Genomic DNA, 15,318 nt, shown 5'->3' with positions numbered 1-15,318 from the left:
TTCATCAAAGCATTCCACAGATCTCTCCAATACCTTCCCACAGCTTAACCACCTAAGACTGCAGTGCAAGGGTATATCTTTGTACACACTGTCCACCTCTTCAAGGAAAGCTTGAAACTGCCTGTGCGTAAGAGAAGAGTGTGCAACAAGAAAATTTACTTCTTTGTAACAGTAGTTATCACCTTGTTGAGATCAGATCGAGACCTTGGCACATAAATTTTCTTGATGAACTATGCAGTGCAATTTCAGAATGGGGTGCCCATTTTTATCCTCAGCCACCTTAGTAAAACCCTTGTTTTTTTACCATAGCAGAAGCATCATGTTGTAATTGCAAAAATCTTTCCACCCCTCTGTTCTCAAAATGGTCAGTGGTATGTCTCTCCTTGGTGGTGCCATTTAGGTTTTAGACAACACAGTACCTCTGTGTCACTATACCTGGCAAAAACAGCCAAGCGGGGAATGCCATTGATAATCCAGGGCCACACTGAACACAGGTGTACTTGTTAGCAACCGTTTGCTGCTGACTTACATTATCAGCCATTTCAGAAATACGTCTCTCCACGGTTCTAGCTGAGACAGGCAGGTCTTTTATCCTTGAGATGATAACGTGTTTGTTTGGCCATCAAATAACACCTCAGAGCACTCTAGGGAAGCTGCTTTTATAAAATCGCCATCAGTAAAAGGCTTTCCATGCTTAGCAGTAACAGAGCTAGTTTGTAACTGGCTCAGTTTCATTGTTTTTGCTAACACTCAAGTTTTTGAACACATTACTTTGCTTCTCACAGCGGGATAGATTAAGCGCCTCAGCCTTGTCAGCAATATCCTTGAAAGTCCTTCGTGTTGTTTCAAAGTGTTATTTAAACTTAGCGCGGCACACGACATTCTCGCAGCAGAGAGCACAAAGCACGATCATTCTACTGAAAAAATCCAAAGTCATTTGTTCATGATGACTGAAATGATCGGACATCAAGCTTGACTTTTTCGCAGCAGCCATGGTGACAATTAACTAGAAAGAATATTATACGGCCGCTAAAAGTCACTGAAACAACAGCGCTTATTGACCGATGTTAACGGATGGTGGAGCACACCGGTACCAACAGGTCTCATAGCCTACATCTCGTTGCACTCACGTACTCCTCATCATGGGTACGAAACATTTTCGTTTTAATTCACTGAATCATAGGAAAGAAAAGATAGACAGATAAATATATAGATAGACAGATAGATAGATAGATAGATAGATAGATAGATAGATATTATAATTTAAATTAAAGAAAATAAACCATGAAGATAAAAGTAATGATGGGCTCTCTCTCTCTCTCTCTCTCTTCTCTCTCTCTCTTTTTAGTATTTTTTTTTTGCTCCTTCGAATCAAATGCGCCATAGACCCTTGTGCCAAGTCCGGCACCGTGCCAGGTTGCCGACCTCTGGTCTAGAGAATACAAGGTCTTCTCACGCGCAGGATTAGCGGGGCTAAGGAGATGGGAGTTAAGAAACGTGACGTCACGCGGTCTACTTGCTTTCTCCTCTGCCCAAGCTCTGTACAAATGGGAAAACTTTTCTTCTGTTTCCTCGTTGACTCTTTTTAATATTAAATTTTATTATTCATTCTTTTAGGGAAATCAAGCACATGTTGACCATATTCATTTCTATACGTATATTCACCCAAATAATTACAACTGGAAGTTAAAAACGAAAAAACATTTTTCACTACAATATACAACTCACACTCAAATACACATATACGAGTACATGTATACATAAGGTGAACAATTATGTGACCAACTTTTTCGTTATGTTTGCAATGATAACAAATAAATATCTTTTCCATCGATTTTAAATGCTCCAAAATTCGGGTCGAGGTTTCATTAGCTTCTCATTTGTTCTACTTATAGTGCCGATCCTTGTGCCATCTCCTTCGGTTCTTTAGTTCCTAGAAAGTCACACTCGAGGAAACTTACGGGCTACAAAACCACCCACATTGCATGCCTCCTTCTTCAGTGGCATCTTCTAACGTTTCTTCTTCAACAGTTTTGTCTTCATTGTCATTCTGCAATTCCTCCATTGGCAAACGAAACAATATTGCCGATAAGCTTGACGCTTTCTGAAGAGACGTTTCTTCAGCCTCGTAAGAAGTGCTTTCTTTAGTTATCAAGCTGGAAAATGAGACCCCAGCCATATTATCGCTAATACAATTTTCAACATTGTATTCTGCGCCTCATAGAGTTCTCTCTTTCGCCAGGAAATGGGCTCTAACTCGGCGCTTAAATTCAACAGGTGATGGGTGCTGATGACATGCACCCATTTGCCGTATACAGCCAAAAGAGTGTTTCAGTCCATCTCGATTCAACCTATGCGTCAAGATGTATGATACTGCAAAATTTCACCTAACATCCTTAGCAAGTTCGTTAGAGATTTGCAAGATGTCACAAGGCCTTTCTGGAACGGGTAAAGTCCTTTTCCTCCCAGACTTTTCATTGCAACGTTTTGTTTAGGTTTCTAAAATTAGACCGTAAGCATTCCGTGAAGACTTTCTATCGAAAGGCACTCCAGAACTGAATAAATCAAACCACTTATCAACAAGGCAAATGAACTGGCTTGCACTGTCCCAGTGCCTATCCACAATCAGATCTTTTTCTCCGAAGTGTTTGAGATTTTTGTGAGTGGCGGAGTGACTAACACTAATTTTACTGTTATACCCTCCATACCTGTAACACTTAAATGCTTTTCAAATAGTTTATGAGTTGTCGTTAGATCACTCTTATTTTTCTTAATTAGTTCCCTGACTCAATGTGAGCAGTCCTACAGTCTGGTAACCTAGATCCATGGTCTAAGAAAGTAAAGTGTTTCTGATGAGTTTTATCAAATGAGGAGCATCGGCAAATACATTTATTTCCCTGCAATAATCCGCAGGATTAAAATGTTAGATTAGTTATGCCATTGCCTATTGAATTCCGTAACCTTATATTAGTTGCCCCAAGACATTAACCTATACCAACTATAGGAAATCCAGCTCTCGCTATCTTGATGATGAATTCAAATAGGAGAATTTTAGTTATATCGGTGTCAAAATTATAATGAATAAGCTGTTTCCAAGGTCTAACCTTTACACATTGCACCCTTGATCTAGGTTCATATAAAGCGTCTGCGCCTTTATCGTAACTCATCTTTTTGCGACACTACACTTTTCGTCCATAGGAAATCTATGAAGAATTAGATCCCTATTTTTTTTTCCTATTTTCAAAGTACCCTTTACTGCTCAAGATTTGGCTCATATCGCTTAAACTGTCTCAATTGCAGCAAGAAAGAGAAAAATATAAGGCCGCTATTATGGACAATATCAATACCAAATATGTGGAAGCAAGGCCTACATTGTTTGTTTGTAAACGGGCTGATCAGTCAAGAGATTACTAAGGACCGTGAGTAGACCGTGTGACGTCACAACCTCTACCTGCACATTATAGATCCCAATTTTGGGTCAGCCGTGAGAAGACCTTTTATTCTCTAGACCTTGCGTACAATGACCAGACGCTGTTTAGATTTAGCTGGCCTTGTGCCAGCACGGGCTCTTGCTCCTAGAGCAGCCCGTAAAGACCAGACGCGTCGTCCAGTTGTATTTATACCTGTGTTCTGGGTACTTTTAATCCTATAATCGCCTAGCTGCTCCTGTGTAACCCCCACCCCCTCGTGACCTTGGCCTTTTTCTGCCCGCTTCTTCCAAGTGTTGGTTTTCCATGCGTCTTCTTGCGTTTTTTTCCTTCGTTTCCTTGCTACTATGGATTGGACGATTTTTCTGGATATGCTGTCTTCAAAGCCGTTTTCGGTGTTCCCTGCCATTGTGTTGTTAGCCATGTTACAAAGGCGTTCCCTACCACCAGTCTGGCAGTTATGTTGGTGTTCCTGTACAGAATACTCATTTTCCCAGTCTATTTTATGGTCATTTTCCCAGCAGTGTTTGGCAACTGTCGACGTCTGATTATAATACCTTACGTTCTGCAAGTGTTGTTTGCTTCGCTCTTTACAGGATTTGCCAGTTTCTACATAGTAGCCATCTTCACAGTCTAGACACGCTGCCATATATATACCCCGCTAATCTCTTCCCCCTCTGCCGACTTTTTGTCTCCAACCTTTATTCCTAGTGGTGTTTTTGTAGCTGCCTATCAATTTGAAATTATCTAGCTTCTTATTAATGGGTGCGATAGAGTTGTTGTCCGGGACTGTAATTATTTTCTTCCCTAACAAATGTTCATTTTCTAGCCTTTCCCTCTCCCCGAAATAGTTTTTCTTGGCCTTGATGTGTGCCCGCTCCCACCAATACTTAGGGTATCCTAATCTCCTAAAACACTCCCTCAGGTATTCCAGCTCTTCATCTAAGGCTGCGTCCACACGATCGAGCTTCGTTCGACGAACTTTGTCCGGTGTGACGTCAGAAGCGGGCAAAGTTCTGACTTTGCTCGCTGTTTCTCCGCTTCTGACGTCACACCGGACAAAGTTCGTCGAACGAAGTTCGATCGTGCGGACGCAGCTTAAGAATTCGGGACTACAAATCCTATAAGCCCTAATGGCCAACCCTGTCATTACTCCTATGACTGGAGAACCTATGTATATATGAATTGGTGTGTCTTCTTCGTGTATACTTTAAATTTTAAAATTTCCCCTTCCCTCTTTACGAGGTCATCCAAGAAAGGAATTTCTCCCGCCTTCTCGTCTTCTATTGTGAACTTTTCTATTGTGAACTTGTCTTCATTTAGTTTGTTTTCTAGGAACTTTTGTTGATATTCCCTTTCTCCCTTATAACATTCCCGTTCTCCCTTATAATAAAGATACCATCCACGTATCATACCCATTTTGCGATATTTAAGTTCTTTATTTACTTTGCCCACCTCTTCCGTTTCAGACCATTCCATAAAGATATTAGTTAGCATTGGTGAAAGACTAACCCATAGTCACGCCATTGTTTTGTAAATAGTTTTTCTCCCCACTTGAGCACATTAACGCTGAATGCCACTGTTAGCAGTTTTATTAAATGCTAGGTTTTTTAGTTCCTTTCCTTTTATTAGGCCGTGTGAAATTGGTTCCCTCAAGCCTTCCGAGATCGATGTTTTCCGGCCTAGAAAACCTAAACTACTCCAGTACACCATTGAGTTACCATTGACCATTACCAGAGAATTATACCTTGAAACTTAATTTGCCTGACGCACCTTACTTATCTCATTCCTTCAGTTAGCATCAATTTTCTCAAATTCGTACTCTGCCTATGTACTGTACCTTTCCTGAATATACCGAATTTTCTTTCAGATTACCAATGTTGTAATTCCTGCAAATGCATCTTCAAAATCCAAGAATAACACCATAAGAGCCTTTATAGAACAATATCACTAGAATTAATGTAAGTTCTTACATAACCATGACATTTTGGCGGTATTTCACATTTTACTTTTAATATGTCAGCTAACCAACAGGTTTCCATCTCAAACCTACTTAGTGGTAGTATATTCCATTCGCCTAACTGGAGGCGCAGTTTCCAATAAATTTTCTAGACAAAAGCTTAGAAAAAATTTCTGAGTCATCCCTTTCCAGGGAAGGGAAAAATACACCAACCAGTTTAAACCCAAGAAACTGAGGAAAATCAGAATAAAGATATTTACTACAGAAATTTTCCATTTTATTCCTATTTAAAAGCGCCATTACATTTGTCAGGATTAGAAAAACCTTTAAATACATATTCCACTTTATTCTGAATCATTCAAACTTGCCATTATAATAGATTTCTTTCAAGAAACTTAGCCAACCTTGCCATTATCACAAATTTCTTTCAAGATTCGTAGCTTTGCGCTAGTCTTGAAGAAAAATCTTTCAAATTCAAACTTTTAAGCACCTTTAAGACCTGTGTCTGTATCACTGTAGTTACTCATGACTCTACAAAATCTTTAGCCTTCAGACTGCAGACCTTCAGACTTCTGAACCAAACTTCCTCCCAGTTGACCACGCCTGTAATTAAAAAAGACCGGCAGAAACTTTTCTTGGAAAATCAAAAGAAAAAGAATTAAATTTTTAACTAGTAAAATAACTATTTAACTAGTAAAATAATCAATATTAGCCCCTCACTCCCCACTAACCAAAACCATTAGTTAAAAGCGACTTTCATCCACAAAAAATAGAAAAAAATACCAGCATAGACATTCCTTAGAAAATGAAAAGTTGAGAAATTAAATTTTTAAACTTTATAGTAAACTTCCCCCACACACGCACACTTACTGGAACCCAAAAAATGTAAATAAAAGTCTAAAACCAGGATTGGTATGAAATAGGGGTGGGTCGAACATAAAATATACAATGTAAGGAATAAAATTTTTGCAGTGTTGAGGTGGAAAGCAAACTGACCAAAACTCCAGTAGCCTGTTCCATGAGAAAAATAAATAAAAGTCTAAAACCAGAACTCTTTGGTATTGCAAATGAGGGTGGGTCTAACATAAAATATACGGGAAACAAAGGTCCAATAAAATCTTGCAGTGTTCCAAGGTGCCCAAAGGAAATTAATAAACACCCATGCCCAAGTCTGGAAATTGAGAAAAATAAGCCCAAAGGAAATTAATAAAGACCCATGCCCAAAGTTCTAAACTCTTTCAAGCTAAACACCCATGCCCAAACAAATTAACAAAACACAAAGTTATATTAATAAACACGACATGCCCAAAGAAATTCCGGGAAACAAAGGTAAATTAATAAACACCCATCTTCAGTAAATCCAATAAACACCCATGCCCAAAGGAAATTAATAAACACCCATGCCCAAAGGAAATTAATAAACACCCATGCCCAAAGGAAATTAATAAACACCCATGCCCAAAGGAAATTAATAAACACCCATGCCCAAAGGAAATTAATAAACACCCATGCCCAAAGGAAATTAATAAACACCCATGCCCAAAGGAAATTAATAAACACCCATGCCCAAAGGAAATTAATAAACACCCATGCCCAAAGGAAATTAATAAACACCCATGCCCAAAGGAAATTAATAAACACCCATGCCCAAAGGAAATTAATAAACACCCATGCCCAAAGGAAATTAATAAACACCCATGCCCAAAGGAAATTAATAAACACCCATGTCCAAAGGAAATTAATAAACACCCATGTCCAAAGGAAATTAATAAACACCCATGTCCAAAGGAAATTAATAAACACTTTAGACAAAGGAAATTAATAAACATTGCCCAAAGGAAATTTGATGCCCAAAGAAATTAATAAACACATGCCCAAAGGAAATTTAAACACCCATGCCCAAAGGAAATAACTTTAATAACAAAGGAAATTAATAAACACTAATGCTAAAAGGACATACTAAAAACCAAAGGAAATTAATAAACATCATACAAAGGAAATTAAAAAACATGTGAAATTTTTGAATGTCAAATAAATTAATAAACACCCATGTCCAAAGGAAATTAATAAACACCCATGTCCAAAGGAAATTAAACTTTAGACAAACGCTCGTAAGATTAAAATTTGATTTAAAGCCTACACTAAAAGGATTTCGATAACTTTAATAACGAGAATATATCCTAAAGCTAAAACGCTCACATACTAAACCAAGACATCTCAGCATCATACAAAAACTGATTTTTGAAGTCAAATAACTTATTAACTAACCTCACTCTAGAAATAATCATATTTGCAAGACCAAAACCCTACACTCAAGTGACCTAACCCTACACTCAAGTGACCTAACCCTACACTCAAGTGACCTAACCCTACACTCAAGTGACCTAACCCTACACTCAAGTGACCTAACCCTACACTCAAGTGACCTAACCCTACACTCAAGTGACCTGGTAAAAAACACTCCAAGTGGATCTGACCTAACCCTACACTCAAGTGACCTGGTAAAAAAGAAAAACCCCTCAGTGGACCTGCCCCTGAATGGGTAGGACCTAGTTTAAGGCCAAACTAGAATGACAGGTAAACTAGAAAGACCAGTAAACTAGAAAGGGCACTAGAAAGACCCTAAACTGGGTGGGGACTAAACTAGAAAGACAGTAAACTAGAAAGACAGTAAACTAGAAAGACAGTAAACTAGAAAGACAGTAAACTAGAAAGACCAAGACGACTAAAGGCTAAACTAAAGTGAGACCGAAAACAGATCAGGTAACAAAATCTTGAAATAGAACAAAAATTAAGAGTACTAGAACCCAATGACGTTAAAGAATACTTAAAACACCAGAAACTTAATTACACCAGAAACTAAATAAATTATCTAGAGCGTGAAATCCAAAGAAGGGAACTAGCTAGAAATAGGAAAACCTAGACAAGGAAAACCAAAGGGAACTAACCACCAGAAAAAGTAATCTTGAAACCAGAAACGGAAGACTAAAGTAAACAAAGAATTTTTAAATTCAAGTTACACAAGACCAGTAGTTAAATTGGACTAAAGGATATGAAAGAAAACTAAGGAACCTAGGACCCAATTAAATCAATGAAAAAGGAAATTAAAAAATTACACAACACTCACCAGAAAAAGTCATGTCAAATCCCATACGTGTCAAGAGTTTATCTGTGCACGAAGAAACCCATATCCGAACTCACATACCTCAGGGTAGCTCGTGTCCTGAAATTGAATAAAGAAATTAAATTTAAGCTTTAATAATTGTGTCCACGAACAAACTTAAAACTTTAATAAAGTCCACTAGATTTGTTTCCAAACTTGAAACTTTAAATAAACTTTACTTGATTTCTTTAAATAAACTTTACTAGATTTTCCAAGAGATTTTATAAAAAAAAAAAACAAACATAAGCAAAACAGATAAATCACTGATTAAAAGAACTAAGTACCGCAAATCAAAACATCCATTGATGGCAAAGTTTCAAGCAACAGAGCTTACAAGCAACTGAAAAGGCAAACAAAGTTTTAAGTTGAAACTTAATGGAAAAAATACCATTGAACAGTTACTGCATTTCAAGCACATTTAATGTTTCTAACACAAGCTACTTTTGATTAAACTCTCCATCGACAAGATTAAAATTTTTACCTTCCAAAACCACTTCAGGTCTTCGACATCAAGATACACTCACCAGCCGCAATCCAGATATCACAAAAACAACAGGAACGTTCCATCATGATCTCGCTTATACAACACCTTCCAGCTTCAAAGATAACATACAACAAAATCGACCATACTGTTCGTAAATGGTAACACTAGACAAACCACTAATTAAAGCACAATCGAAAAAACCCAGAACCCGGCTAACGTGCTTTGAAGTAAAGTTGAATCTTTGGATTTTCGCTTCGTCCAAGGATCGCGCGGTCAAGAATTTCAACCTACCAGCTCTTTGCCCCGTACTGGTGGCTTCCAAGGATGTTGAAACAGCTCAAACGTCCGACTCGCTTGTATTTTGTGAGTGAAACGAAAGTGAAATTTACCCTTTTTTGTGTTTTTAGTCGTATTGCCATTTAGGAATGAGGAAGAAAATCATAATGTATTTTCGCTTGTATTTTGCTAGTGAAACGAAAGTAAAATTTATTCTTTTGTATTTTTCCTTGTATCGCTATTTAAAAATGTGAGAGAAATATCTATTCGTTTGTATTTCGCTAATAAAACGAAGGTAAAATTTACCTTTTTTGTATTTTTCCTCGTATTGCTATCTTGAATGTGAGAGAAATCATATATATTCTCTTGTATTTTGCGAGTGAAACGAAAGTAAAATTTGCCCCTTTTTTGTATTTTTTCTCGTACTGCTCTCTAGAATGTGAGAGAAAACAAATATATTCGGTTTATTTTCCACATGGAATCGAAATAAAACTTGGTTTGGAGGACTATTTTACATTTTGTTTAATCGTTTTCTAGCAAATGTCGCCATTACATGAGAACGTTAAAATAAAAATTAATATAACGAAATCCATTCCATATATGCACGAACGAAGGTGTGATTATTTTTATAATATATAAAAAAAATATATTTATAAAGTCATTACATGCAGAATCGCATACTAATATTCCCACATTTATGGAATGACCATAGACAAATTCAAATTCAAAAGATTATTGACATATATTACGTACACATCAATGGGGTGTATCAGCATGCTGGTACACCCTCCAACGTGGTATTTTTAAAACCTATATACATTCCGAGATGCTTTTAACTGTCGACTGTCTCTAATACAGTCCACATTAAATGAAAAAGAACTATCTGCCTGTATTTTGCTCTTATATTCATTTTATAACCAAACCCATATGCAGACACAAGCTTTGCATTTCCGCCATTGTTAATGACGAAGTAGCCTAAGAATCACATTGTATTAGAATATCATCAGCATAAATTACAATATCAGTACCTCGTGGAAATCTGTGGCTTACAGTGTAGTCCATCAATACATTAAACAAAGTAGGGCTTGATACTCCTCCTTGTGGTATACCAGACTCCAATAACATTTCCTTGGATTCATGACCCTGGAACCACACTTTGGCTTGCCTTCTAGTTAGATACCTCTGTATCCACTTGAACAATAAACCTTTCACTCCTGTATTTGCCAATTCTTCTAGGATTATCTCACCATTTACCCTATCAAAGGCAGCCTTAAGGTCTACAACAGCCCTACATCTGGTCTTGCTATGGCTCAGTACTTTAATAACACAATCCGTTGTACTCTTATATTTTTTTCTAAAACCAAACAAATTATCAGAGAGCTGTTCTCCAATAACATAAAGTAACCTATTTAAAATAAGCCTTTCCATTTGTTTGCAAAAGCACGATGTCAGAGATACAGGCCGATCCTCTCCATTACTTTTAAGAACAGGAATCATTAAAGGTATCTTCCATTTTATAGGTAACCTGCTATTCGCATAGGACAAATTAATTGAATCCAATTGCGGACTATCATCCATTGCAATCAAACAATTAATGATAAATGTTACTCCAGCCATACCTGAGGCAGAAGACTTTCCTCGCATGGTAGCACACAATAATTCATTTCTAGTAAAGGGTAGACTGGTCTCATCTCTTATTCCTGCTTGCATTTCCACCAAACGCTGCCTGAGTGTTTACAGGACGGCTGTTAAAACTAGAAGTATCAGACCACTTGTTCATCAATTCGTCAGCCTTAATTTGAGGGTCCGGATAAACAATATTTTTCGGTTTAACTCCTCTTACCTTGTTAGCCTCCTTCCATACACCACCTAGAAAACCGTCCCAATAAGCCCTCTCTTACGACTTTTCTTGTTTCTGACGTTCCTGCATCAATTTGGATCGTAGTTTCCCTATTTTGGTCATCATTAGGATTTAGACTTCATTCCTTAATAAGAAAGGCACAACCTTGAACAACTTTATCGTCATAATACTTATTTTTGTTACAGGCGCTCGCATAATTTTCTTCAATAACATTGAGGAGGTCATCGAAAAATTTATTTTCACCATAACCATGTCCTCCTGCTCTCTTATAATCTTCGTACCATCTATGAACTCTATCCATCAGTTTAGCCTTTTCCTGCGTCCGCAAGATTTTTTTCCTAGAGAAGTTAAAAGCTAATTTCCCTATATTTACAGTTACACAGGTTCCAAAATGGTCATTGAGCAATTCACCCACATCTGCTTCATATTCTGCCGTATTGAAAAGCAAAGCATAATCAAGTCTTCCACCTCTTATATAAGTTGGTTCATTCTTACACAAACCCGAACATTACCCATGGAATTCAGTATATTATTCAAAGAACATCCATTTCTATTTTGGCATCCTGCAGTACCTAGATTTTTATGACGAGCATTCAAATCGCCCAACAATAAACATGGCTCATTAGATATGGTGGAAGGTAAATTTTCTGGGATGCCACTCTGTCTCTCTTTCTCGTTAAAACACGAAGCACTTGGACTCATCACTCAACCAAGGTTGACTCAGTGAAGCCTGTGAGCCGCAGGATGCTTAGGATATTTGCCGATAAACCCTAACGGTCCTACGCAACGCGAGGAAACAGCGGAGAGCAGTTCGGTTCTTTGTAGCTCAAAGTGATGCCTACACGATCTCCATTGACAATGGGACGGACTTAGTTGAAATTTAATGGTTGGCAGGCCATTATGCAAGTGTTCTGGTGTGGAAAGGCTTTTCGGTACCCCGAGGGGAAACAGTTGGATGAAACAAAAAAATGGGAATGTGGAATAAGATTAGAAGAAATGGCTATAAAACAGGTTTCTTAAGAGTTTCTCCATTTGGCAGTTGAGGTTTGAATGAATGCGTTATGCATCGGTGTTAAAAAAAAAAAAAAAAAGTTTTTGGTGGTAGCTGATACTTACAAATAAAATTAGATGAATATGCAACAATACGATTTGAAAATAGAAAACTGGTTTTTTAGTGATAGCCTATACATAAAATTAAAGTTCAGAGGAAGGCACATAAATACACAACCAATGAAAATAGAGATGTAACAAAAGTGCCACTGGTCATTCAACTGACAGAAACAGAATGAAACGACGATAAATATTTAAGTGGCCCATCTTCTGCCCACCGAGAAGGGCACTAATTCAATCAGCTGTAACCTCAGTCATTAGAATGGTGATGACTGACATTCCAAGTTGACTTGGAAATATATGAAATAATATATATATATATATATATATATATATATATATATATATATATATATATATATATAATTAATAATCAACAAATCACGTGTGGAACAGAAATAAATTTCTGACTCACATCAGGATCGAACTCAGGTCTTTCAGGTTCCAACTTTTTTTAGACTTGTATGGTCTAGTGGGCAGCACCCTTGCCTTTCAATTGAAAGACCTGGGTTCGATCCTGATGTGGGTCAGAAATTTATATATATATATATATTATATATATATGTATATATACTGTAATATATATATATATATATATATATATATATATATATATATATATATATATATATACATACATATATACATATGCTTATATGTCACTAAATAGCGTGTGACAATTTATTCAGCTAAGGCCACAGGAAAAATTAAAAAAAAGGAGTATCAAGCGCTTTCGTGTTATTTCAACACATTTTCGAGGTACATTGCTAAAAACACTGAGAATACCCAACAAAGTAAACATAAAAGCTAAAAAGATGGAAACGCAAATATCCAAGATCTTTTATTTTTACTGTGGTATATTAGGTAATATATATATATATATATATATATATATATATATATATATATATATATATATATATGTATACTCTATATATATATATATATATATATATATATATATATATATATATATATATATATATATATATATATTTACCTCACTGATTTTGCCTAGTATTTTGGGATGAATTTGCAGGGTCCATGACTTTTTCACTCTGACTTCAACCCACCGCAGTCACTCCCTTACCAGATACATAATTCAAAGCATAGGTCAATTACATCACTTATCATATCTTATCACCCAGCCTCTTTCGCATAATAAATGAACGTTGCATTTTTTAGTAGTTCTGTGATAATCGCCCGGAAATACATCGTTATGCAATGAATTTGGTTAATATTATTCCATCTAATTACATATTTACTCTTCAAAGTTTATTCAGAACCATACTGTCAAAAGTATTTCATTACCCGAGTCTCAACCGCGCTACCGAAAGTTAATGTACAGTACTATAGAACATAGAACAAATATACAAAAAGTTACGGTATATTTTTCCTCAGCTCAAATTCCCCTGTTGGTGTCAGATTTTAGACTCCGTGGCTTCTTATACTGACTATAGCGTCCTTGGCTGAACACGTCGCCGTGAAACCTTCGTTTTCTTTACGAGTACTCGATTCCTTAGCATAAGGTTAGTAGTGCATTGTGTTATGAAGTGATAAGTTAGTCGTTGTGGTTATTTGATACGAAATCATTTACGTATTTCGGAGTGCAGGGCGTACGTAGGATTCGGTCTTAAAGTCAACTGGTTTGCCCTGCGTTTGTAGGTGGTCATTAGAAACTGTTTGGTGTCACTGGAAGGTTAATTATTTCGTTCTTGGTTATTCAAATTTAGTTTGTGATGGTTTTGTGTGACGTGAGTTTGAGTTGTACTGGTTTGTGTCAATATTAACTGATAATGTAACCGTCGGGTTTAGTGCAGCTACACAACAAAATATAAGTAACTTTCACTAATAATTATTTCTGTTTTCCAGGAACTGTATGTATTTTTTGCAATGGGTGTCTTTGATATGGCCATCAAACACTTCAGCATATTACTCAGGTTAGTGTTCATAATTTATTTTTTTTTATTAGTGTTCTTTTTAAAGTGGTTTTCAATATGTGCAGTGTTAAATATCTTCCCCGCCACCCCTTCAGGGGCTGTTCCCCCTGATGGGGTTGGGTATGACCCCTTGGACTTCTTATAATAGGCCGTCAGGCCTATTATGAAAGTTCTTAGTTTTTTTTTTTTTTATCAGCTTGGCATAAAATTTTCCTAAACTTAATTGTGTGGTGTCAGTATGTTGGGGTTGTTTCAATGTTCAGATTTTTATTGAATGAATCTGTTACGTGGAATTCATCGGGTCCTAGCGTAACTGGTAGTGATGTAAGTTACGGGATTCGTACATAACTGAAAAAAAAGTTTTAAAATAACTTAATTTTTAAGAGTCTAGTGTATTTTAAGTGTTTATCACGATTGAGTACTATATGGGTATATGGGTTTTAAAGTTCCTTGGTTTTTCTCCATGGGTTTTAAATTAATTCCTGATCGCGTTTTTTAATTTAAGTACACTGGGTTTTAAATTTAAGGTAGTTTTTATAAAGTTTTTAATGATTAACTGCTGCACTTTATTTCAGGCTGTTTTGGACCAGAGTTAAAGTAGTTTCTCTTGGTTGACATGAGGTAGCTGTTGTCGACGGTACTGTGAAGTCTAAGTTTAAAGTATTAGATCCGTAATGACCTGCAGTGGGTTGAATTGTCGATAGATACCGAGGAAGTCATCTGTCGATCGATACCGTGGAAGTCTTCCTCAGATGAAGACTAGGTGAATTCTGCAAAGCCTCTTGATACCTATTAACTAGGTACTTAATAAATGTAGTAAAAAATTAAGTTAATAAAAGTATAAATTCTTAAACTTTTGGTATTTTTTTCCCTTGTGTAGATACAGTAGATACTAGTTTTTGTAATGGAAGCAGTTTGGGTTGTGGAGATAAAAAGAAATTTGAAAGTTTAATATGCAGGTTAAAGCATTAATTTTCAGTAGTCGTCTATACGGTTTAACTGTTTTTGTATGAAACTACAAATAGGCACAATATTAGTTGTCTAAAGGTGACTTGAGTTACTGTGCAACGTATAGTGCTACTATATGATCACAAAT

The 15,318-nt window shown here is 36.5% G+C and overlaps 2 long non-coding RNA genes across 2 annotated transcripts; one reads left to right on the top strand and one right to left on the bottom strand.

The window, feature by feature from the left end:
- Window positions 1-5,663: 5,663 nt before the first annotated feature.
- On the bottom strand, window positions 5,664-9,273 carry LOC136826462 (uncharacterized). Its single transcript, XR_010849619.1, has 3 exons — window positions 9,076-9,273; window positions 8,516-8,611; window positions 5,664-5,991 (listed from the first exon to the last, which is right to left on the bottom strand). It is a non-coding gene; the product is annotated as an uncharacterized lncRNA (long non-coding RNA).
- Window positions 9,274-13,823: 4,550 nt separating this feature from the next.
- LOC136826461 (uncharacterized) lies at window positions 13,824-15,075 on the top strand. The gene is made up of 3 exons (XR_010849618.1): window positions 13,824-13,981; window positions 14,155-14,222; window positions 14,798-15,075. It is a non-coding gene; the product is annotated as an uncharacterized lncRNA (long non-coding RNA).
- The last annotated feature ends 243 nt before the right edge of the window (window positions 15,076-15,318 follow it).

Source organism: Macrobrachium rosenbergii, chromosome 41, assembly GCF_040412425.1.
Source record: "Macrobrachium rosenbergii isolate ZJJX-2024 chromosome 41, ASM4041242v1, whole genome shotgun sequence".
In the NCBI taxonomy this organism is placed as follows: Eukaryota; Metazoa; Arthropoda; class Malacostraca; order Decapoda; family Palaemonidae; genus Macrobrachium; species Macrobrachium rosenbergii.
The sequence above is the reverse complement of the archived record's forward strand: the minus strand, read 5'-3'. Positions and strand labels throughout refer to the sequence as shown.